The sequence below is a fragment of the Hyla sarda genome, chromosome 3 (genome assembly GCF_029499605.1).
Source record: "Hyla sarda isolate aHylSar1 chromosome 3, aHylSar1.hap1, whole genome shotgun sequence".
Lineage (NCBI taxonomy): Eukaryota > Metazoa > Chordata > Amphibia > Anura > Hylidae > Hyla > Hyla sarda.
Window position 1 is genome coordinate 411,579,817 of NC_079191.1, and position 24,984 is coordinate 411,604,800.

Sequence of the window (24,984 nt, forward strand, 5' to 3'; positions counted from 1 at the left end):
ATAATCGGTCGATCCCTAATAAAAAGCGATCAAAAAGTCAGATCAAAACAAAAATGGTACCGATAAAACTTCAGATCACGACGCAAAAAATAAGCCCTCAAAAAAAAAAGTTATAGGGGTCAGAAAAGGACAATTGTAAACGTATAAATTTTCCTGCATGTAGTTATGATTTTTTTTCAGAAGTAATACAAAATCAAACCTATATAAGTAGGGTATCATTTTAACTGTATGGACCTACAGAATAAATATAAGGTGGACCAAAAATGTACTGCGTAGAAACGGAAGCCCCCAAAAGTTACCAAATGGCGCACAATGATTTCTTTTTCCGTTTCGCCGTCGATTTTTGCGTAAAATGACTGATGTCATTACAAAGTTGGTGGTGCAAAAAAAAAGCCATCATATGGATTTTTAGGTGCAAAATTGAAAGGGTTATGATTTTTTAAAGGTAAGGAGGAAAAAACTAAAGTGCAAAAATAAAAATCGCCAAAGAGGGAAGGGGTTAAGATTTTTTTTATAGAAGTAATTTACAAATCTGTTTAACTTTTTTGGCACCAGTTGAAAAATTTTCCACTGGAGTACCCCTGAAAATGTTTACTTTTTAACCCCTTAACGATGCAGGACGTATATTTACGTCCTGCGCCTGCTCCTGCGATATGAAGCGGCCGGGACCCGCGGCTAATACCACACATCGCCGATCGCGGCGATGTGCGGTATTAACCCTTTAGAAGCGGCGGTCAAAGCTGACCGCCGCTTCTAAAGTGAAAGTGAAAGTGACCCTGCTGCTCAGTCGGGCTGTTCGGGACCGCCGCGGTGAAATCGCGGCGTCCTGAACAGCTTGCAGGACACCGGGAGGGCCCTTACCTGCCTCCTAGATGTCCGATCGGCGAATGACTGCTCCGTGCCTGAGATCCAGGCAGGAGCAGTCAAGCACCGATAACACTGATCACAGGCGTGTTAATACACGCCAGTGATCTGTGCAAGAGATCAGTGTGTCCAGTGTTATAGGTCCCTATGGGACCTATAACACTGCAAAAAAAAAGTAAAAAAAAAGTGTTAATAAAGGTCATTTAACCCCTTCCCTAATAAAAGTTTGAATCACCCCCCTTTTCCCATAAAAAAAATAAAACAGTGTAAAAAAATAAAAAAATAAACATATGTGGTATCGCCGCGTGCGTAAATGTCCGAACTATAAAAATATATCATGAATTAAACCGCACGGTCAATGGCGTATGCGCAAAAAAATTCCAAAGTCAAAAAAAGCGCATTTTTGGTCACTTTTTATACCATTAAAAAATGAATAAAAAATGATCAAAAAGTCCAATCAAAACAAAAATCATACCGATAAAAACTTCAGATCACGGCGCAAAAAATGAGTCCTCATACCGCCCTGTACGTGGAAAAATAAAAAAGTTATAGGGGTCAGAAGAGGACATTTTTAAACGTATACATTTTCCTGCATGTAGTTATGATTTTTTCCAGAAGTGCGACAAAATCAAACCTATATAAATAGGGTATCATTTTAACCGTATGGACCTACAGAATAATGATAAGAAAGATAAGAAATATGCACTGCATAGAAACGGAAGCCCCCAAAAGTTACAAAATGGCGTTTTTTCTTCGATTTTGTCGCACAATGATTTTTTTTTCCGTTTGGCTGTGCATTTTTGGTTAAAATGACTAATGTCACTGCAAAGTAGAATTGGCGACGCAAAAAATAAGCCATAATATGGATTTTTAGGTGGAAAATTGAAAGGGTTATGATTTTTAAAAGGTAAGGACGAAAAACGAAAGTGCAAAAACTGAAAAATCCTGAGTCCTTAAGGGGTTAATATTGCAACATCTTTTTTTTACCTACACCAGAACTACTGCCCTGACTAGGTGATGAAGAAGGGTCTACCGAGGAATTTTCTGAGGTATCCATACCTACACTAGTAAATTTTTAACACTTTAGAATAGTGGTTAGGGATATGGCTCTGCAAAAAGTAAGACAAAGGTAAATGTACTGTAAAAATAAAAGGTACTGCTCAAAAACATGATTTCTTCCATAAAAATAAGAGCAAACAAAGCCATCCGCCAAGGTTAACAACCTTTCGGTTCCTTAGATATGCCGCCAGCAAGTAGTGCACTCAAGTATAGCTTTTCTGAGGTGATTTTGCCATGCAACAAACTTACGGAGTGCCGTGTGACATTTTGATAAATTTGTTGCACGTCCGTCATAATCCCTGCAACAAATGTGCTCTAAAAATGAACTGACAATAGAACATAACTAGTAAATTCCACTCATGGTCTGCAGAGAGCTTCCAAAGCATCAGAGGCATCTCATTGTTGAAAAATATTGGTCGGCAGAAGAGTACAACAGAATTCCCATAGCATCAGATATACCATGGAACACAGTGACGACAGTCATCATCAAGTAGGGAAAATATGGCACAACAGAGACATTATCAAGAACTGGATGAAACTGATGAAAAGATGAGAAAAAACTGGTCAGGGAGGCTTCCAAGTGGCCTACTGCAACATTAAAGGAACTTAAGGAATTTCTGGCAAGTACTTGCTGTGAGCTACATGTGATAACATTCTCCCGTATTCTTCATATGAATGGGATACCGGGTAGGATGGCAAGACAGAAGCCTTTTCTTACAATAAAAAAAAAAAACATCCAAACCCAGATGAAGTATGCAAAAACAAACATTTAGTTCCCCAAAGGCAGGTGGGAAAATGTGTTATGGTCTGAGGAAACTAACGTTAAACTTTTTGGTCATAATTCCAAAAGGTATGTTTGTCTCAAAAACACTGAACATCACTCAAAGAACACCCTACCCACAGTGAAGTATGGTGGTGGTAGCATCATGCTTTTGGGATGTTTTTTTTCTTTTTAATTTGCTTTGGGGATGTTATTCTTCAGCTGGAACCAGAGCCTTAGGGTGGAGGGAATTATGAACAGTTCTGAATCCCAATTTTGGCACAAAACCTTCAGACATCCATTACAAAGCTGAAGATAAAGAGGAAGTTCAACTTTCAGCCTGACCATGACCCAAGCACACATCCAAATCCACAAAAGCATGGATTCACAAAAAGAAGCCATAGTCCAGGCCTTAATCCAATTGACCATCCTACATACAATTGACACAGGTTTTTGTAAAAAATAAAATAAAGTAGTTCCCAGAAATTACCTTAGAATAGTTGGTCTGGTAATATAATAAAGTTTTTTATTTTTTTTTTATTTAGTATCTGTGCTGATACATGTATCAGTTTCAACAAAAAAAAAAGAAAAATATCAACAAAAAGTAGCTGAGGCGATATTACGGTAAAAAAAAAAAGTGCTCAATAAGCAAATCTCCTTCTGAGTCAGGTTTTCAGATTAGCTCATGGAGAAGGAGTTTCACAACTGGCACTAAACTTTCATTCTGAAAAAACACTGTAACTTGGAATATTTTTCTGTTTAGGTTACAAGACATCTGCCGCCGACATCTACAGTTACTGTAATACTGAGCGCGACTGTAGTGACGTGACACAGACTTCCTCACCCCGGCTACAGACACATAGATGTAAAAGGAAATGAAAAACAACAGTGGCGCAGGCCGGGTAGCTGTAAAGCCTGATGTCCGCCATGTCTGGACCCTTGTACCTATACCCCAGACATAAGCACCTATCACTGTGAAACATATAGGGGGGACATTTTTTGGGCCACTTTTTACCAAGTTTTGTAAAACAATCAAACTACATTTTCTGTAGTTTCTAGTGCAAAGTTTACAATACCTTTATAATGGTGTGAAAATATAAAAAAATAAAAATTTTTAAAATGTATATATTTTTTAAAATCTTTCAATGTTATATATTGCATTTTTAACTTGACATTGTAAAATATTACTTTAAATATTTTTTTAAATTATATTACTTTATTTTTTTTTTAATAGGGCCTGAACACACTATGAAGTGTGGCTTAACTTGAACTGGAGGCTTGTTTGGAGGCATGTAAATGGGATCCGTCGGAACCCAGCGGTGTCAGTTATGCTCCAAACCGTTCAAGGTTGGTTTGGCGCAAAAAAATGGACCTTAAAGAGGTACTCCGCTGGTCAGCGTTTGGAACAAACTTGCATTTAGGGGGTGGGGCGTGACATCATGAGGGGGCGGGGATATGACGTCACGAGCTCCCGGCACTGGCTCCAGCGTTCGGAACAGTTTGTTCCAAACGCTGAGCCGCGGATTACCCCTTTAAGCATGTCAGAGCACAATGACCGTGTTAACCTAGCCTAATGTGTAAAGGGGTGTGTCAACTCCATGATAGAGGAGGTCAGTGGAACGATGAGTCGGGCATGTTAAATTTCAATACCCCATTTGTTCTCAAGGGAGATACACCTCAACTAGAGGAGTGGACTGGTGGCTTGTTCGCCTCTCACAACTGAGAATACATACATGGTCAAACAAACCAAGGATTTATGTGTACTTGGATAATGGGAAGATTAGCTAAGGCTGGGTTCACACCACGTTTCAGCCATACGGCAGCCGGATCTGGCAGCGAAATTTAAAAACGGGCTACTGCCATATACCCGCAGGACCGTGCTTCATCTCATTCATTCAAATAAGCCGTCCGTAGTCAGATTGTGACTTCAATCTGCTCATTTTTGCACCATATCCGATTTTGTTGCCAGACTGAAAACCGTAGTATAACCGTAGTATACCGGGGTTTTCAGTCCGGCAATAAAACTGATACTGTACAAAAATGAGCTGACCGGAGTCACAATCTGAGCCTAATAGGTCAGTGATGGGTTCACCAGGATTGGCCAATTATCTAATGTGTATGGGGGGTCTACCAATTTTCCCATGAATGCCAGATGATGGAGGAAAGAAAGATCGCACATGCAATATTCCAACATGCCCTCTCCATTGTAACTTCACAAGATATCTCGTTGCCAAAGTGATCCAGAGGCAACTTTTTAACCTTTCCCCATTAAATTCACTCACACGCAGGTTCTAGTGTGTGCATATTAATGGGCAAATCAGGAGAAATATTTGGCAGCTTTCTAAAGTGTGAGGGCACCATAACGCTCCATGATTTCTATACCACTAGAGAGAATATCAATTCTGTGATGTATTTGTATGAACTATAAAAACATTTACAATTTTTTTTAACACAGTTTGATCTTCCCCTTCATTTCCACATAACTACTATTATATATATCTAATCATCTCTGTAATCATAGAGTCAGATATTCTGTCACTCTGTCACAGTACCTGTCATATCCCACAAAAAGAAAAAAAGTTATAAGAACCCTTTCCTGATCATGTACATATCATTTTTATGTGTCTAGCATCTATATGCCTCTCACAAATACCTTCTATCTGTTGCTCATTCTGTTTTTCATTCTGTGCTCTGGGCGGGGTGTGTCCTCACTCTGCATGACTCATCTTCCTCCCTGAGTCTGCTGTGCTGGGTCTCTTCATCCAATCACTGCAGGCTGCTCTGCAACCCCTTATATATATTTAAAAAAAAAGGCCCAAAGGGGTCCCCATACCATCCAGAACATAATCCTGTCCAGCTGCAGCATCATCTGTGTCCCAGCTGAAGCACAGGCTTGGACAAAGTCCAGGAAGTATGATCAGGACTTGCACTCCTCTGTGCTCACTCCTGTCCTGTCTATTACCGACCCCTGTCTGAAAACAGAGAGATGGGGGTTACAGTGCAGTCTGAAGTGAATGGATGAAGAGATCCAGCACAGCAGACTCAGGGAGGAAGTGAATGCATAGTGAGTGAAGGAGTCTCAGTGCTTGCCCCTATCTGAGCAGCGGATGTCAGAATGAGTGAGCAGCAGAGCAGTTGGATTTGTGAGCCAAATAAAGAAGCTAGACACATAAAACAGACATGTAAAGCATCTGCATGACCCAGTGAGTAACATAAATAAGCATTACTTTTATCTGTGATATCACAGGTACACTTTAAGATCCTTGGCCTTTATATCATTCAGATCACTGGAAGTACAATGAGTGGGACCACCACTAATAACTATTGATGTCCAATTGGCAATAGAATTTTTGGCTTCATATTAAAATCATATCCGCTTTTCATAACATTAATGTCTATGTAAAATGTATTACATCGTATTACTAAACTATTTAGTCATTATAATTACACACAATTTTTTGTTAACACTTGTGCAGTAGTTTGGAATAGTTTAGTAAGATCTAGTAAGAAACAATTTAAAAAAGAAAATGAACAAATCGGACAAAAACATGATAAAAAAAGAACTATCATCTGACTATTCTAAATTTATTTGGTCATTCATTTTTGGTTTATTTTTTTGGATCCGTGATTTGATCATATTTTACACCTCATTTTATCCGAATTTACAATCAGATTGTTGGATGTAAAAATTGTGAAGTGAACCCAGTCTTACAGTTTGTGCTTTTTACTCCACTTCAGGCCAATTTATCATTCATCCTTTGTATCTAAATAGATCTGATATAACACAAAAAATAAAAATTGCTCTTGGTACTTGAACATTACCCTAGCTACCAACTATTATTTCCATGCCTGATTTGACAACTCCCTCAGAAATTCCATATGCACAAGAAGAAGGCCCCTACGTGTTTCTCCCTCTCAAAGTTACAGAGGGGGGGGGGGGGGGGGGGGAGAAAAGATGATAAAATCATAGGGAACCCATGTGAAACTGATGAAATGTCACCTGGGATCTGAACGATATGTGAGACTTATAGATACAGTGGTCGAAACACATAGTGCAATAAGGCTATGTTCAGACATGGAGATTTCTGAAAATCTGTAGCAAATTTTGCTGCAGATTTAGTTGCAGTCTTGATGCGAATATCACATTTTTATCTTGGAATTGTTGAAACTGCAGCATAAGCCAGGACATATAGTGAATGCTTTTCGCATTGTAAAACTATTAGGAATGAATGAAAGATGATGTATAGAAGGGTCTATACATAGCCAGTAACCACAGACAGATCAGGTTGTGCAGGGGGTTTGTCACACCGTGCGCTCACTCATCCATTCCCCTTGAGTCATTTCTAATAAATTCTTGTGTTGTCATTTATGACTTGTGTATTATTAACTTACTTCCTGCTCGAAAATGATAAGAAACCCTGACAAGTGCATTTCATTTTTGATAATTTACTCTTCATAATGATAACAATCTTTTTCTTCCTCATTGTCTATGACAGATTCTACAGATATCATTGTGGGTGGATTGGTCTCAACTTTGCAAATAAACTGGTTTGAGACATGTCAGGGGGGGGGGGGGGAATCAATATGGAGCTGTAGTTCCATTTGCTGACTGCAGGGGATGAGCAACTTGTTGGATATAAAGGGCACCAATAAAGGGCCCATGCACCCTACGGGCTTACTGCAGAAGCCCATTTATTTCCATAGGATTCTGCTTTTCAGTGCCCACTGCAGAAGTTACATAGTGGAACATCCAACATGGATTCAGATTTTGCCAATACAATGAAAATGTACATTCTTTCGGAGGAATTCCACCCAGAAAAGCCCATTGTCAATGGGACTTTGAATTCCAGGGGTTAACTTAGATTGCGGGCAGCGTGGATCCACTGATGGAATTCATCAAGGACATTCTTCACTAAATTTTAATAATGTGCCTGTTCTTCAGACCGGGAGTGGAGAGACGCAAATATTTCATGCACAGCGTAAATGTAAAAAAATTCCAAACGCCAAAATTGCCGATTTTTGGTTACATTACATCCCAAAAGTGATCAAAAATCCAGAACTACACAAAAGTGGTACTGTTAAAATCTACAGCTCTAAAAATTAAAGTTATAGGGGTGGGAACATGGTAATGAACAAAGTTTATTTTTTTTTTTTCAAGGTTTAAATTTTTTTTTTAACCATAAAACGAAACAACAATTATTCAAGTTTGGTATCATTGGAATCGTACTGACACATAGAATAAAGATGGCATGTCAGATTTATCGTATTTTGATCTCCCCAAAAATGATTGCCCTACAAAATTGTGCAATTCCATTTTTATTTTTTTTAAATTTTTCCCTACATATAATTTTTTTCTAGCTTATTAATACACTGTATGATGAAAAAAAAAGTATCAATACAACTTTGTCAGTCGAAAAAAAATAAAAAAGTTATGGGTCTTAGAAGGAGGGAAAAAACATAAGCCAGAAAAAAAAATTAGCTGGGTCATGAAAGGGTTAAATGGGGTGTGTATGGAAACAATTCATTTTCTTTTAAGGGTGCGTTCCCACAGGGCGTATACGCAGCGTATTTGACGCTGCGCAAAATTTATGGCAGCAGCCGGAAATACGCTGCGTATCCCTTGCTCACTATACACACAGGGCTTTCCGGCGGCAGCCCTATGTGTGTAGTGAGTTTTGGAGGCAGAGCCGCGCGTCACAGACACGCCGGCATATGGCTCCGCCTCCAAAACTCACTGCACACATAGGGCTGCCGCCAGAAAGCCCTGTGTGTATAGTGAGCAAGGGATACGCAGCGTATTTCCCTCTGCTGCCATAAATTTTGCGCAGCGTCAAATACGCTGCGTATACGCCCTGTGGGAATGCACCCTAAAAAAAAGCACACCACAATTGGGTTTGGCTCCTGGAACCAAGTCTTGTCTGGTCCAACCAAACATCCCCACTGCGGCAGCTGCTGGAAAGTGAACGTACTGCAATATAACATGGTGCCCAGGGTCTAATGTGGTGGGGAAAGGTCATGGCTGTTTGGTTTTACAATGCAGAGGAAGGAAGTGGCTACAATTGGAGGGACCAAAAAGAGTTTACTAAATAAAAAAAAAAATGATATTTAGGGTGCGTTCACACGGGTTTTCCGCAGCGTATTTGAAAGGCGCGGTCTCTTCTCGGCTGTTCATAGCAGATTGTCCGCGGCGGAATTTACGCTGCGGAAAATCCACCGCAGTCCCTACTGACTTCAATGGGGCTTGCGGCTATGGACAGCCGTGAAGAGCCCGCCCCTTTCAAATACGCTGCGGAAAACCTGCAAAAACAAAGAGCGCGTGAACGAACCCTAAACTTACAGGTTGCACTTTGTTATACAACATAACCAACAATGTGCATGTAACAATACCAACATATGGTCCCCATTGTCCAAACTGGTCACTACCATAAAGTCTATAGTCCGACACCCACACTCCTTCCTTATCATCCTCTCTGGGCAATTAAGGGGTTAAAAGAAAAAAAAACAGCTGCTTTGGAGGCTCCTAGGGGGTGGGTCCTCAGGCAATTGCTCAGTATGCCTTCCACCTAAAACCAGAGCGTGAGGAAAAAAAACTGTGACCCCCCCCCATCATCTTCATAGGCCTTATAGCAGCTCTGTGGTCTACCTATAAAGTATGGGGGGTATTTATCAAAGGATTTATGTGGGTTTTTTTTTTTCATGTAACTTTGGCGCAATACTTTGGTGCAGTGTTGTTTGGCGCATCTTCTCCACTGTCATTTTTACAACTTTCTCAAAATCACACGGTCCTGTGTGTGTGATTTTAACTTTAGTCAGTAATTCATCATTTGCTCCAATCAATCTTTGGCGCAATTTTGGCGCAAATCCCGTTTTTTTGGCGCAAATCTCCGCCAAGAAATTTTGCACATGGAAAACACACTTAGCAATGTCAGAAAATGTAAAGGCGTCAAAATACAGTAAAAAAAATTTTGGGGTGAAAGCAGCGACGCCTCCGGGGCTGCTCAATACTATCCTGCGACATAGTTGTCTCTGAGGGACCTTCACCCTCCGTTGAGCCAGCATTGGACATGGCCACACAGGTTCAGGAAAGGTAAGTACTAAAGCAGTGGTCTCCAACCTGCGGACCTCCAGATGTTGCAAAACTACAACTCCCAGCATGCCCGGACAGCCAACGGCTGTCCGGGCATGCTGGGAATTGTAGTTTTGCAACATCTGGAGGTCCGCAGGTTGAAGACCACTGCACTATAGTAACCAAAAAAAACTACTCAAGTTGAAAATAAAATCCATTTCACATGGCGGCTATAAACCCCACAAAAGAAAATAACTAATGTCGCTTGCTGATATACTGCAGGAGGGACTCCGAAATGGCTGCTCTACAGGGTAAAATACGCGTCCTCTGTGGCGGTAAGTTCTGTGTAAAAGGCGCTGTGAACAGCTGATTTTAATATTTGAGCCAAAATTACTAACAACTTGCACCAAATGATAAATTTGGTGCACGTCCACGAAAACCAAAGTGAAAAAAAAAGGTAAAAAGAAACTGTCAACAGGAAAAAATGATAATACCCCCACCCCATGTCCTAAAAAAGTAACGTGTAGCCGCCCTCACCTGGTGTCCAAAGGAGCAGCTAACCCTGGTACAGGTAAAGTGTACAGAACATGTAATACCTCCCTGTACTGTAGGAGGCGCTACCAGACACCAGTCAGTGCATGCACTTCAGTAATACAGGGGTTTTACCAGTGAATGCCCATTCTGATTGGTCGGTTCTTCCAGCCGTTGACATGTTTCGCAGATGTGGACTGTCTGTAGCATTGTATGTTGAAACTATTGTATGTAGAGGCCATTGTAAGTTGAGGGATCACTGTATTGAACTAAAAAAAAAAAAAAAAAAGCAATGGTGCATATGCACCAGAATATTAGTATAATTTTCACCAGAAAACTGACTTACATCATGTGGCTTTGTTGGAACGAGGTACAGCCTGTGTGTGACTCCATGTGCCAAAAATAGCTCCAAAATTGTAGTGCAACATTTTTACTTTAGGTAAGCCAACTAATAATTGGTCTAAACTTAAAAGTGGGCAGTCTAAAGATGCGCCAGATTTACCACCAGTTGGGGTCACTGTTAGAGATGAGCGAACTTACAGTAAATTCGATTCGTCACGAACTTCTCGGCTCGGCAGTTGATGACTTATCCTGCATAAATTAGTTCAGCCTTCAGGTGCTCCGGTGGGCTGGAAAAGGTGGATACATTCCTAGGAAAGAGTCTCCTAGGACTGTATCCACCTTTTCCAGCCCACCGGAGCACCGGAAAGCTGAACTAATTCATGCAGGAAAAGACATCAACTGCCGAGCGGAGAAGTTCGTGACGAATCGAATTTACTGTAAGTTCGCTCATCTCTAGTCACTGTGATAAATCAGCATCATTTTCACACTGTCTAATCTAAGTTTGTGCTGCTTATGACCGTATTAGTAAAGTTGCTCTAAAGTACCCTGGTTGCTTTATATAGACAGTCTATATAGAGGAAAATTGTCAGCCTGTTCACCCACACTAAACCCAATACAATGGGTTATAGTGCGGGTGAACAGGAGTCCATACAGGGGTCACTTACTTAAAGGGGTTATCCAGGAAAAAACTTTTTTTTATATATCAACTGGCTCCAGAAAGTTAAACAGATTTGTAAATGACTTCTATTAAAAAAATCTTAATCCTTTCAGTACTTATGAGCTTCTGAAGTTAATGTTGTTCTTTTCTGTCTAAGTCCTCTCTGATGACACCTGTCTCGGGAACCGCCCAGTTTAGAAGCAAATCCCCATAGCAAACCTCTTCTAAACTGGGCGTTTCCCGAGACACATGTCATCAGAGAGGACTTAGACAGAAAAGAACAACCTTAACTTCAGAAGCTCATAAGTACTGAAAGGATTAAGATTTTTTAATAGAAGTAATTTACAAATCTGTTTAACTTTCTGGAGCCAGTTGATATATATAAAAAAGTTTTTCCCTGGAATACCGCTTTAAATATGTCCAGTAGGTCCTGAGATATCCTCTGCTGAATTCAGTGAATCGTGCACAGGGGGCGGGGCTTCTTGACTCCACTTCACTAGGATGTATGAATATGTAAATTGAGTCAGCAAAGCCCCGCCCCTGCTGACATTTCACTGAATTAAGCAGAGGATCTTCTGGGGGACATATCTCAGGACCTACTGGACATATAGTGACCCATCGTTGGACTCCTGTTTACCCGCACTATAACCCAGGGTATTGGCTTTAATGTGGGTGAACAGGCTGAAAGTTTTTCTTTAAGATTCCTTAACCGGACTCCTGGAGGGCTATACCCATTTGTGTGTGCGCTGAGCGGAATCACCAGATCTCTGAATCATCTGATCTCTCACACTTTTCTACTGTATATCCCTGTACCCTGTAGGTAAGTCTGCTACTAGCTACGGTTGTCATCAGTAACTAGAATCACCATGGGAGCATTTCTGTCCTGTTAAACCTTTCATTACAATGTAATGGAAGAGCCAAAACTACTGGTAAAACCATCATTTTTTCCATGTCCTCTGCTACAAAATACAGACATAACAGTAATGTACAATAGAATTACAGCTGGTAACATGGGCCTGGCAGCAACTAAATATAATGATAGAATGATAGATAGATAATAGATAGATAGATATATAGATAGATAGATATGAGATAGATAGATAGATAGATATCAGATAGATAGATAGATATGAGATAGATAGATAGATAGATAGATAATAGATAGATAGATAATACATAGATAGATAGATAGAATGATAGATAGATATGAGATAGATAGAATGATTGATAGATAGATATGAGATAGATATGAGATAGATAGATATGAGATAGATAGATAGATATGAGATAGATAGATAGATATGAGATAGATAGATATGAGATAGATAGATATGAGATAGATAGATAGATAGATAGATATGAGATAGATAGATATGAGATATAGATAGATAGATATGAGATAGATAGATATGAGATAGATAGATAGATAGATAGATAAATATGAGATAGATAGATATGAGATAGATAGATATGAGATAGATATGAGATAGATAGATAGATATGAGATAGATAGATAGATATGAGATAGATAGATAGATATGAGATAGATAGATATGAGATAGATAGATAGATAGATAGATATGAGATAGATAGAGGATAGCTAGAGATATACTGGTTGTTCTAGAATGACCTTTGCAATAGTCACAAAGCATGTCCAGACACCTTTCCTATTAATGTCAATGGGAAAGCTCCAGTCTATTATTGTCTACATCCATGGGGCTTGCTGTAAAGCATATCTCTAAATGCTGTTTAAAAAACCTCAGGCAAGATGGACGCCTCTATAACAATGTACAATAACAAATAAAATATTACAATTAGAAAATAGAAACAAATTAGAAAAAAGAACATGTTTCTGGATGCACGTCTTGATAAAGAGCTTGGTCTGAGCTAGAAACGCGTTGAAAGTGCCTCCACCATCTTTTATGTCCACTATTAACAAATAAAGAAAATATTTTTTGGGGAGAAGCGCCTCGATTGGGGATTTTTTGCGCATTACCAGAACTACTATTACCTGCCGACTCCCTTGGAGGATCGGGTGCTCCAAGGCTGCTGACCCGCTCATTGAAATGCTGCTTTAGATGTTATGCTCTGAGCATAACCAACCCTGAGCACAATTCATTTACTACCCCTGCCTCCATTTCTTATGGTAATACACTAGGATCGCGCTCCTCCTGTTCTTTTTGTCTCTTCAGTTTAAATGTTTCTGTATCTGGCTCTAATCAGGAAACAAAAATCTAGCTGATATATTCCCTTAATGAAATTGAAAATGGTCCCATATTCACATAAAATAGGTAGAAAATGAATATAAAAATAAAATTCAATCTTCAGGGTTCTCACTATTTGCAGACCTTTAAAGGATTCTTTCTTACTGTCACTAAAATCAACTTTTATATCAATACATACTGTATATATGTACGGAACTGAAACATGTGCAGTATTTTACCATGGAGTGCCAGTCATTTCACTGATGGAATTAGCCGCCACTTTCTCGTACCGTATTATTTTTAGTTTCATCACCGGATGTATAGAAAGCTGACATCTGGACTGAGGCTTCAGTCAGACACTAAAGGGGATCTCCAGAAATATATACTTAGCTCCTCAATAACTGAGCCTCACTGTTACCTCATCCCACCGCCAAATACCTGCATTCAATAAAAGACCACTAAAGGGATTGTCTAGGTGGCCATTGTGGACACACCAGGTCCATTCTGGCTCATAGAATGGGGGGTCTCTAGTAAGCAAACTGTGTCTGGCATTAGCGGCCAAATCTTCCTGAGATAAAGGAGTTTTCCTTGTCCCGACTCTGGTTTTTGCTATATCCTGTGTATTTCTATATTTTCTTGGCTCCTTCTCTATTGCTTACTGTATATGTCCTGTATGTCTATTGCTTACTGTATATGTCCTGTATATATCCTGTATGTCTATTGCTTACTGTATATGTCCTGTATATATCCTGTATGTCTATTGCTTACTGTATATGTCCTGTATATGTCCTGTATGTCTATTGCTTACTGTATATGTACTGTATATGTCCTGTATGTCTATTGCTTACTGTATATGTCCTGTATGTCTATTGCTTACTGTATATGTCCTGTATGTCTATTGCTTACTGTATATGTCCTGTATATATCCTGTATGTCTATTGCTTACTGTATATGTACTGTATATGTCCTGTATGTCTATTGCTTACTGTATATGTCCTGTATGTCTATTGCTTACTGTATATGTCCTGTATGTCTATTGCTTACTGTATATGTACTGTATATGTCCTGTATGTCTATTGCTTACTGTATATGTCCTGTATATATCCTGTATGTCTATTGCTTACTGTATATGTACTGTATATGTCCTGTATGTCTATTGCTTACTGTATATGTCCTGTATGTCTATTGCTTACTGTATATGTCCTGTATGTCTATTGCTTACTGTATATGTACTGTATATGTCCTGTATGTCTATTGCTTACTGTATATGTCCTGTATGTCTATTGCTTACTGTATATGTCCTGTATGTCTATTGCTTACTGTATATGTACTGTATATGTCCTGTATGTCTATTGCTTACTGTATATGTCCTGTATGTCTATTGCTTACTGTATATGTCCTGTATGTCTATTGCTTACTGTATATGTCCTGTATATATCCTGTATGTCTATTGCTTACTGTATATGTCCTGTATGTCTATTGCTTACTGTATATGTCCTGTATATATCCTGTATGTCTATTGCTTACTGTATATGTCCTGTATATGTCCTGTATGTCTATTGCTTACTGTATATGTCCTGTATATATCCTGTATGTCTATTGCTTACTGTATATGTCCTGTATATGTCCTGTATGTCTATTGCTTACTGTATATGTCCTGTATATGTCCTGTATGTCTATTGCTTACTGTATATGTACTGTATATGTCCTGTATGTCTATTGCTTACTGTATATGTACTGTATATATCCTGTATGTCTATTGATTACTGTATATGTCCTGTATGTCTATTGCTTACTGTATATGTACTGTATATGTCCTGTATGTCTATTGCTTACTGTATATGTCCTGTATATATCCTGTAGCACTCTCTCTGTTACCGACTTGGCTTGTTTGTTTCTGGTAATACATTTGTTTGTGCTTTCCCTGTCTGTCTCTTTACTGTGCTGTTGTTGATTAATCCTTTCAGGGAACCCTGACCCATTCCCTGACTCCCATACTGTGTTTGTTTGTTACTCTGTCTTTGCTTTGCCCCACATCTTAGTAGCATAGAGACCGACACTGTGGTTGGGGCAACCCCAGGAGGTGGGCACTCCATAAGGCGTAGAGAGGGTGTGAGTCAGTTTAGGGACAAACATTTCCCAGCCCAGCCTGACAAATACAGGGAAAAGTGCCCCCCCCCCCCCCCCACAGTAGATAGAGAAGACAACAGGAGCTTAGGCTCCCTCTCCCCTGTAGAATGACCTCTTCAAATGTAACAGAGCATAACCAGTAACCTATCCTATTCATGTCAATAAGACAGCTCCTATCTATTGTTAGCTATGTCCACAGGGCTTGCTGTAATACAAGATGGCTGCCCACATAACAATGTACATTAAAATGTAATTTAAAAAATTATAATTGGAAGATAGAGCCAGATAAGAAAAAAAGAACATGTTTCAGTATTCAGTCAGTACAAAAAAAACTCACTTTAAATGCAATTTAGTGGTTCCACAAAAACATCAATGAAATAACTTCAGTACAGGCCTATAGTCTTTTATCCGGCTAGAAATGGCACAGAGGTGGTATAAAGTGCATTTCTGCACCATTGTTTTACCTTTAAAAATGCTTTATTATAATTTAAAAATTACATGATTTATCCTGCACAATAAACTCCACAATAATAAATTAATAATTAAATCAATAGAGCTAAAACAATGTCAGACTTGTTCTTTGTGGTTCATCCCATCACCCTCCCAAAAAATGAATAAAAAGTCAACAAAAAGTTTTCTCTTATTTATAACTTCGTTTGCCTCTCCCACAAAAAACAACTAAATAAAGTTATGCAATACATGAAATGTACCACAAAATGATGCACTTATAAAATACAACTCATCCTGTAAAAAACAAGCCCTCATCTCATACTTATAGACAGTAAGTACTCCCCCCTAGCATGCTTGCCGCTGCTGGAGGTGTTCAGGTGTCCGAATAAAATGCAGTTTATGTAACTCCCATAGAGATTAATAAGAGGTGTGTAAACATCGTAGAACCATGAGCTACCCCAGGAGTTACAGAATCAGTGTTTATGCAACTCCCATTTACCTCTATGGAAGTTAAAAGGGGTTCTCCACCATAAGGTGATTTTAGTACGTACCCGGCAGGCAGTAATGGACATGCTTAGGAAGGATCTGCGCTTGTCTTGGGATAAATGGCTATGTTGTGAGATTACCATAACACTGTGGCAAGCTTTATGTGAACTGGTATTTCCTGTTTCAGTTTTCTTTTTTTTTTACTACAAATCCCATAATTCTATTTTCCTCCCTCCCACACATCAGCCACCTCACCCGTTGAAATATAAATGAGCTGCATCCATTCAAAAGACCTGTGGTTTTCAATCAGGGTGCCTACAGCTGTTGTGTTAGTTGCAGATTGATCTCTCTCCCACCAAGCAATCGCTCCACCCATTGAAGCTGACAGGCTCCCTGTCATCAGCTGACTAGTGAGTCAGGTCTCGGCTGCATTGCAACCTGGGAAAAATCTGAGACAACAGTCATTTTGTATGCTGTTAAAAATAAATATTGGGGTAAAAATCACATAAGAATTGTGAGAAAACCATCACACACAGGTACAGACACTATATTATGAACTACACTAACTTTACAGCCCCAGTAGCATAGTCAAATAAAAAAAAATCATGGAATACCCCTTTAAGTAAACTGTGTTAAGAACCCCATTTCAACTATATTTGATAGAAGCATGCTGAAGGGAGTTAAAGGGAGTTGGAGCTCGAATCCATCAGCCATCTATAGCATATTTTACGTTCAGATGGGATTAGGCTGGGACTATGAGTTAGCTTGGTGATTTCTTTTGTTGACTTTAACTTTATATGTAATATAAAGAAAAATACAAAAAAATGTAATAAAATAAAAACAATAGCCTTCCCTCCTCCACAGACTAGTGTACTATACATGTATATTTTATACATGTTCATTTTATACTTATCTTGCAGTTCCATGTACATATGCAAAAGGGGTTTAATAATATAAAATACTCACTAATAATACAAAAATCACATTAGTTGCATAAATATTAAGAACAAATTTATACTTTCTTCTGCAGAATTATATTACCACCATAGATTAATAAATAACTCTCGATAGGTGATAGAGAAAAGTTAAATAATAACCTCAGTAGAATTGGAATTTATGGCCGTGTTGCCAATCATTAAGGTATAAAATTCATTTTTTAATTATTTTTTTTGTACTGCGTTTGTCATACGCCTTGTAGAGTTCTAATAATAAAACACAAAAAACAATATCCATACGATGACGATGATATAAATATACAGGTACCTGCAGAAGACTCTGCATCGGAGTCACCGTTAAACATAAATAAAATCCAGAAAATGTCCAACTTGAAGATTTCTTAGATTCTGTAACAGAACATAAGGAAATAAGTAATGACTACATAGCTGCAAGGTTATTGGAAATTAGTATACAAAGTGTATAAGGAATAAAGATAATACATAATGTAGACTAAAATAATATAAAATACACAAACCATATGTAAATAGATTATATTCAGATAGATATGAGATAGATAGATATTGATTAGATATATTGATAGATACGAAAGAGATAGATAGATAGATCGTTAATTAGATATGAGATAGAAAGATAGATAAATAGATATAAGACAGATAGATAGATAGATATGGTATAGATAGATATAAGACAGATAGATAGATAGATATGGTATAGATAGATATAAGACAGATAGATATGATATACAGATAGATAGATATAAGACAGATAGATAGATATGATATACAGATAGATAGATAGATAGATAGATAGGATATAGATATAAAGATAGATAGATATATGAGATAGATAGATATGATATACAGATAGATAGATAGGATATAGATATAAAGATAGATAGATAGGATATAGATATAAAGATAGATAGATATATGAGATAGATAGATATGATATACAGATAGATAGATAGGATATAGATATAAAGATAGATACCGTAGATAGATATATGAGATAGATAGATAGATTTGAGTTGCATAAACATATTCTGTTATAATTACTAATAAAACAAACACTAAGGGGGACATTTATCACTGTTTGCTTATGTATTCCTTTTTTTAGTTATTTGTTTCTCACAATTTTTTTTGCTTATATGCGACGTATTTATCAACTGCTTTCAGCCTGTTGATAAATATCTTTCACATAAGCATTTTTTTTTGCTTTGGTAGTGGCTTTTTCTGCTCCATGTCTGAGCTGGAGTAAATTTAGTAGGTTTTTTCATGCCATTGCGACTTTTTTGCGACTTTCGCACTTGATAAATCTCTGCCCATTGCAGGTCAAAAATCACTTTTTGTTTTGGTAAGAAAGAGTTTAATTTTTTGCTTAGGACACTGCACAATCAGAAAGTTGCAGAAAAAAGAGAGTAGTCGCACTTGCGACTTTTTTGCGACAGTTTTAAGCACAAAAAAAATCTACTAAATGCTTTGATAAATCTCCCCCTAAAAGGTTACAATTTTTTTTTAATTCCTTTCTTTTCAATTCCTGTTTTTAATTTCCTGTTTTAAACTACACTGCTCAAAAAAAATAAAGGGAACGCTAAGATAACACATCCTAGATCTGAATGAATGAACTAATCGTATGAAATACTTTTGCCTTTACATAGTTGAATGTGCTGACAACAAAATCACACAAAAATTATCAATGGAAATCAAATTTATCAACCCATGGAGGTCTGGATATGGAGTCACACTCAAAATCAAAAAGGAAAACCACACTACAGGCTGATCCAACTTTATGTAATGTCCTTAAAACAAGTTGAAATGAGACTCAGTAGTGTGTGTGTGGCCTCCACGTGCCCGTATGACCTCCCTACAACACCTGGGCATGCTCCTGATGAGGTGGCGGATGGTCTCCTGAGGGATGTCCTCCCAGACCTGGACTAAAGCATCCGCCAACTCCTGGACAGTCTGTTGGTGGATGGAGCGAGACATTATGTCCCAGATGTGCTCAATCGGATTCAGGTCTGGGGAACGGGCGGGCCAGTCCATAGCATCAATGCCTTCCTCTAGCAGGAACTGCTGACACACTCCAGCCACATGAGGTCTAGCATTGTCTTGCATTAGGAGGGAACCAGGGCCAACCGCACCAGCATATGGTCTCACAAGGGGTCTGAGGATCTCATCTCGGTACCTAATGGCAGTCAGGCTACCTTTGGCAAGCACATGGAGAGCTGTGCGGCCCCCCCAAAAAATGCCACGCCAAACCGGTCATGCTGGAGGATGTTGTAGGCAGCAGAACGTTCTCCACGGTGTCTCCAGACTGTCACGTCCGTCACATGTGCTCAGTGTGAACCTGCTTTCATCTGTGAAGAGCACAGGGCGTCGGGCCCTCATACCACCCTCATGGAGTCCTCCACATCTCCTGATGTACTGGCCTGTCTCCTGGTAGCGCCTCCTTGCTCTGAACACTACGCTGACAGACACAGCAAACCTTCTTGCCACAGCTCGCATTGATGTGCCATCCTGGATGAGCTGCACTACCTGAGCCACTTGTATGGGTTGTAGACTCTGTCTCATTCTACCACTAGAGTGAAAGCATCGCCAGCATTCAAAAGTGACCAAAACAACAGCCAGGAAGCATAGGAACTGAGAAGTGGTCTGTAGTCACCACCTGCAGAACCACTCCTTTATTTGGGATGTCTTGCTAATTGCCAATAATTTCCACCTGTTGTCTGTTCCATTTGCACAACAGCATGTGAAATTGATTGTCAGTCAGTGTTCTTCCTGAGTGGACAGTGTGATTTCACAGAAGTAATACTCTAGAGTGCTATTTTGGAGGTGCTGCTCTACACCCATTTTATACAGATAGATAGAGATAGATATGAGATACATAAGCAAACAATGGCGCAGCACTCAAAAATCTGTAAAGCAAACAGTAAGAGAGATAGAGAGAGAACAAGAGAAATAGATAGGAGATAGACATATCTAACAATTTTGAAAATTTGTAGGTGTAAATACAGTGGGGCAAAAAAGTATTTAGTCAGCCACCAATTGTGCAAGTTTTCCCACTTAGAAAGATGAGAGAGGCTGTAATTTTCATTATAGGTATACCTCAACTATGAGAGACATAATGAGAAAAAAAAATCACATTGTCTGTTTTTTAAAGAATGTATTTGCAAATTATGGTGGAAAATAAGTATTTGGTCACCTACAAACAAACAAGATTTCTGTCTCTCACAGACCTGTAACTTATTCTTTAAGAATCTCCTCTGTCCTCCACTTGTTACCTGTATTAATGGCTCCTGTTTGAACTTGTTATCAGTATGAAAGACACCTGTCTACAACCTCAAACAGTCACACTCCAAACTTCACTATGGCCAAGAACAAAGAGCTGTCGAAGGACACCAGAAACAAAATTGTAGCCCTGCACCAGGCTAGGAAGACTGAATCTGCAATAGGCAAGCAACTTGGTGTGAAGAAATCATCTGTGGGAGCAATTATTAGAAAATGGAAGACATACAAGACCACTGATAATCTCCCTCGATCTGGGGCTCCACGCAAGATCTCACCCCATGGTGTCAAAGTGATCACAAGAACAGTGAGCAAAAATCCCATAACCACACGGGGAGGACCTAGTAAATGACCTGCAGAGAGCTGGGACCAAAGTAACAAATCATGCAGTGCCAGACATGTCCCCCTGCTTAAGCCAGTACATGTCCGGGCCCGTCTGAAGTTTGCTACAGAGCATTTGGATCCAGAAGAGTATTGGGAGAATGTCATATGGTCAGATGACACCAAAGTAGAACTTTTCGGTAAAAACTCAACTCGTCGTATGTGGAAGAGAAAGAATGCTGAGTTGCATCCAAAGAACACCATACCTATTGTGAAGCATGGGGTGGAAACATCATGCTTTGGGGCTGTTTTTGCGCTAAGGGACCAGGACGACTGATCTGTGTAAAGGAAAGAAAGAATGGGGCCATGTATCGTGAGATTTTGAGAAAAAAAACCTCCTTCCATCAGCAAGGGCATTGAAGATTAAATGTGGCTGGGTCTTTCAGCATGACAATGATCCCAAACACACCGCCCGGGCAAAGAAGGTGTGGCTTCATAAGAAGCATTTTAAGGTCCTGGAGTGACCTAGCCAGTCTCTATATCTCAACCCCATAGAAAACCTTTGGAACTTATACAGTGGGGCAAAAAAGTATTTAGTGAGCCACAATTGGTGGCTGACTAAATACCTTTTTGCCCCACTGTATAAGTTCTAGTTACTATGCAGACTAGGATGGATACATATCAAAAATTGCCCTCTCTCTAGAAAAGTATGCTAACCCCTTAAGGATCAAGCCCATTTTCAAGGGGTATTCCGGCTTTAGACAATGCGAAGCTGCGTCTCCAAGCTCGGAAACTGGAAATTTTCGGGACTGGAGACATTAAGTAATGCCACGCCCCCCTCGTGACATCACCTCATGCCCCCTTCCTTCCGGTTTCCGGAAAACTTCAGTTTTCCGAGCCTGGAGACGCAGCTCCGCACATAATGCAGGGAGATCGCGGGGGTCCCAGCGGCGGGCCCCCTGCGATCAGACATCTTATCCCCTATCCAAAGGATAAAATGTCTAAAGCCGGAATACTCCGGTTGAAATTTATTTTATTTTTTTTATCAACTGGTGCCAGAAAGTTAAACAGATTTGTAAATGACTTCTATTAAAAAAATATTTACCCTTCTAGTACTTTTTAGCATATGTATGCTATAGAGGAAATTCTTTTCTCTTTGAATTTCTTTTTTTGTCTTGTCCACAGTGCTCTCTGCTGATACCTGATGCTGTATCATAAACTGTTTAGAGCAGGAGAAAATCCTCATTGCAAATCTATGCTGCTCTAGACAAAAAAAACACAAATTTGGGACTTTTTTTTTTTTTTTTTTTACGTACACGACGTTCACCGTATGGTATAATTAACGTTATATTTTAATAGTTCGGATATTTACGCATGTGGCGATACCAAATATGTTTATAAAAAAAAATGTTTTACCCATTTTGGGGGTGAAATAGGGGGGGGGGGATTTTTCACAACTTTTTTTACTTTTACACTTTGAAAAGTCCCCATAGGGGACTATTTATAGCAATCATTCGATTGCTAACACTGTTCAGTGCTATGCACTGCACTGCTTGATCTCAGACCAGAGCAGAAGACCCGTGGAAGGCAGTGGAGGCAGGGGAGGGGACCTCCGTCTGCCGTTCTGGATGATCGGATCGCTGCAGATGCCGTGATCTGTATTGATCATGGCATCTGAGGGGTTAATGGCGGACATCCGTGCGATTGTGGATGTCGGCCATTACCAGCGGGTCCCTGGCTGCTATCAGCAGCCGGGACCTGCCGCGCATGACCCAACCATCGCTCCGATGCTCGTGGTAATGATAGGACGTAAATGTACGTCCTGGTTCGTTATGTATCACCGCACCAGGACTTACAATTACGTCCTGCGTCCTTAAGGGGTTAAGGACCAGAGCATTTTTTGCACATCTGACCACTGTCACTTTTAGCATTAATAACTCTGGGATGCTTTTACTTATGAATTTGTTTCCGAGATTTTTTATTTGTGACATATTCTACTTTAACATAGTGAGCATTTACACCCCACTGGCGTTTGACAGATCTTTGGAACAGTGGGCTGTGCTAATGAAAAATTACATTTTTCATTTTCGTGGACCACTGTTCAAAAAATCTGTCAGACACCTGTGGGGTGTAAATGCTCACTTTCACCCCTTATTACATTCCTTGAGGGGTGTAGTTTCCAAAATGGGGTCACATGTTGGTGGGTCCACTGTTCTGGGACTATGGGGGCTTTGTAAACGCACATGGCCTTCAATTTCAGCCAAATTCTCTCTCTAAAAGCTCAATGGCGCTCCTTCTCTTCTGAGCATTGTAGTGTGCCAGCAGAGCACTTTATGTCCACATATGGGGTATTTCCATACTCAGAAGAAATGGTGTTACAAATTTTGGGAGGCTTTACTCCTACTACCCCTTGTGAAAATGAAAAATTTGGGATAACACCAGCATTTTAGTGAAAAAAAAAAATTTCATTTTTACATCCAACTTTAACAAAAATTCTTCGATCACCTGTGGGGTGTTAAGGCTCTCTATACCCCTTGTTGCATTCGAGAGGGGTGTAGTTTCCAAAATGGGGTCACATGTGGGTGTTTTTTTTTTTTTTGCATTTATGTCAGAACAAAATTTGTTAGGCAAATACCCCATATGTGGCCCTAAACTGTTGCCTTGAAATACGACGTCCCTTGCATAGGGATGGACCCGGATGCAAGAATTACACTTGCCTCCGATACCAAAATTACCCTGCGGCGTGTTTCCCAAACAGGGTGCCTCCAGCTGTTGCAAAACTCCCAGCATGCCTGGACAGTGAATGGCTGTCCGGCAATACTGGGAGTTGTTATTTTGCAACAGCTGGAGGCTCCGTTTTGGAAACAGTGCAGTACGAGGCGGTTTTCATTTTTTTTGGAGGGGGGGGGTGTAACTGTGTAGGGGAATATGTATAAGTAGTGTTTTACTTTCTATTTTGTGTAGGTGTAGTGTAGTGTTTTTAGGGTACATTTCCCGAGAAACTCGCTGTAAACCCCCGTCCGTGTGAATGTACCCTGTACATTGGGGCAAATCTCCAGCTGTTGCAAAACTACAACTCCCAGCATGCCCTTTGACTGTCCGGGCACGCCGGGGTTGTAGTTATGCAACAGCTGGGGGCACACTTGTTGCAAAACATTGAGAGTTTCCTCCAGCTGTTGCAAAACTACAACTCCCAGCATGTATGGTCTATCACTGCATGCTGTCAGTTCATGCTGAGAGTTGTAGTTTTTGCAACAGCTGAAGGCACACTGGTTGCGAAACACTGATTACAAAACACTGTTAGGTAACAAACTCTCAGTGTTTCGCAACCAGTGTGCCTTCAGCTGTTGCAAAAACTACAACTCTCAGCATGCTGGGGGTTATAGTTATGCAACAGCTGGAAGCACACTGGTTGCAAAACACAGAGTTTGTTATTTGGTGTTTCGCAACCAGTGTGCCTTCAGCTGTTGCAAAACTACAACTCTCAGCATGCACTGACAGTCGAAGGTCATGCTGGGGCTTGTAGTTATGCAACAGCTGGAAGCACTCTACTACAACCTCCAGCATGCCCTTTGGCTATCCGTGTATGCTGGGGGTTGTAGTTATGCAACTGCTGGAGACACACTTTTTCATAGAAAAAATGTGCCTCCAGCTGTTGCATAACTACAATCCCCAGCATGCACAAACTACCAAAGGGCAAGCTGGGAGTTGTAGTTGTGCCTTCTGCTGTTGCATAACAACTCCCAGCATGCCCTTTTAAGGCCAGCCTCACCTCCTGCTGCTGCTCCAGGATCCACCTGCCTGCCGCTGCCACCGCTGACTCGCTCCTGGGGCCCCGATCCTGCCACTGATGCCGAGGATCGGGAGCCCCC

General features: G+C 39.9%; 1 protein-coding gene across 5 annotated transcripts in view; it reads right to left on the minus strand.

Annotated features, from left to right (window-relative positions):
* The window catches only part of TRERF1 (transcriptional regulating factor 1), a 221,414-nt gene that overhangs the window by 113,767 nt on the left and 82,663 nt on the right, over window positions 1-24,984 (minus strand). For all 5 annotated transcript variants that reach the window (XM_056568199.1, XM_056568193.1, XM_056568195.1 and 2 more), the window contains exon 3: window positions 17,814-17,893. The gene's annotated coding sequence lies outside the window, so the exon portion shown is untranslated. The remainder of the gene's footprint in view (window positions 1-17,813; window positions 17,894-24,984) is intronic.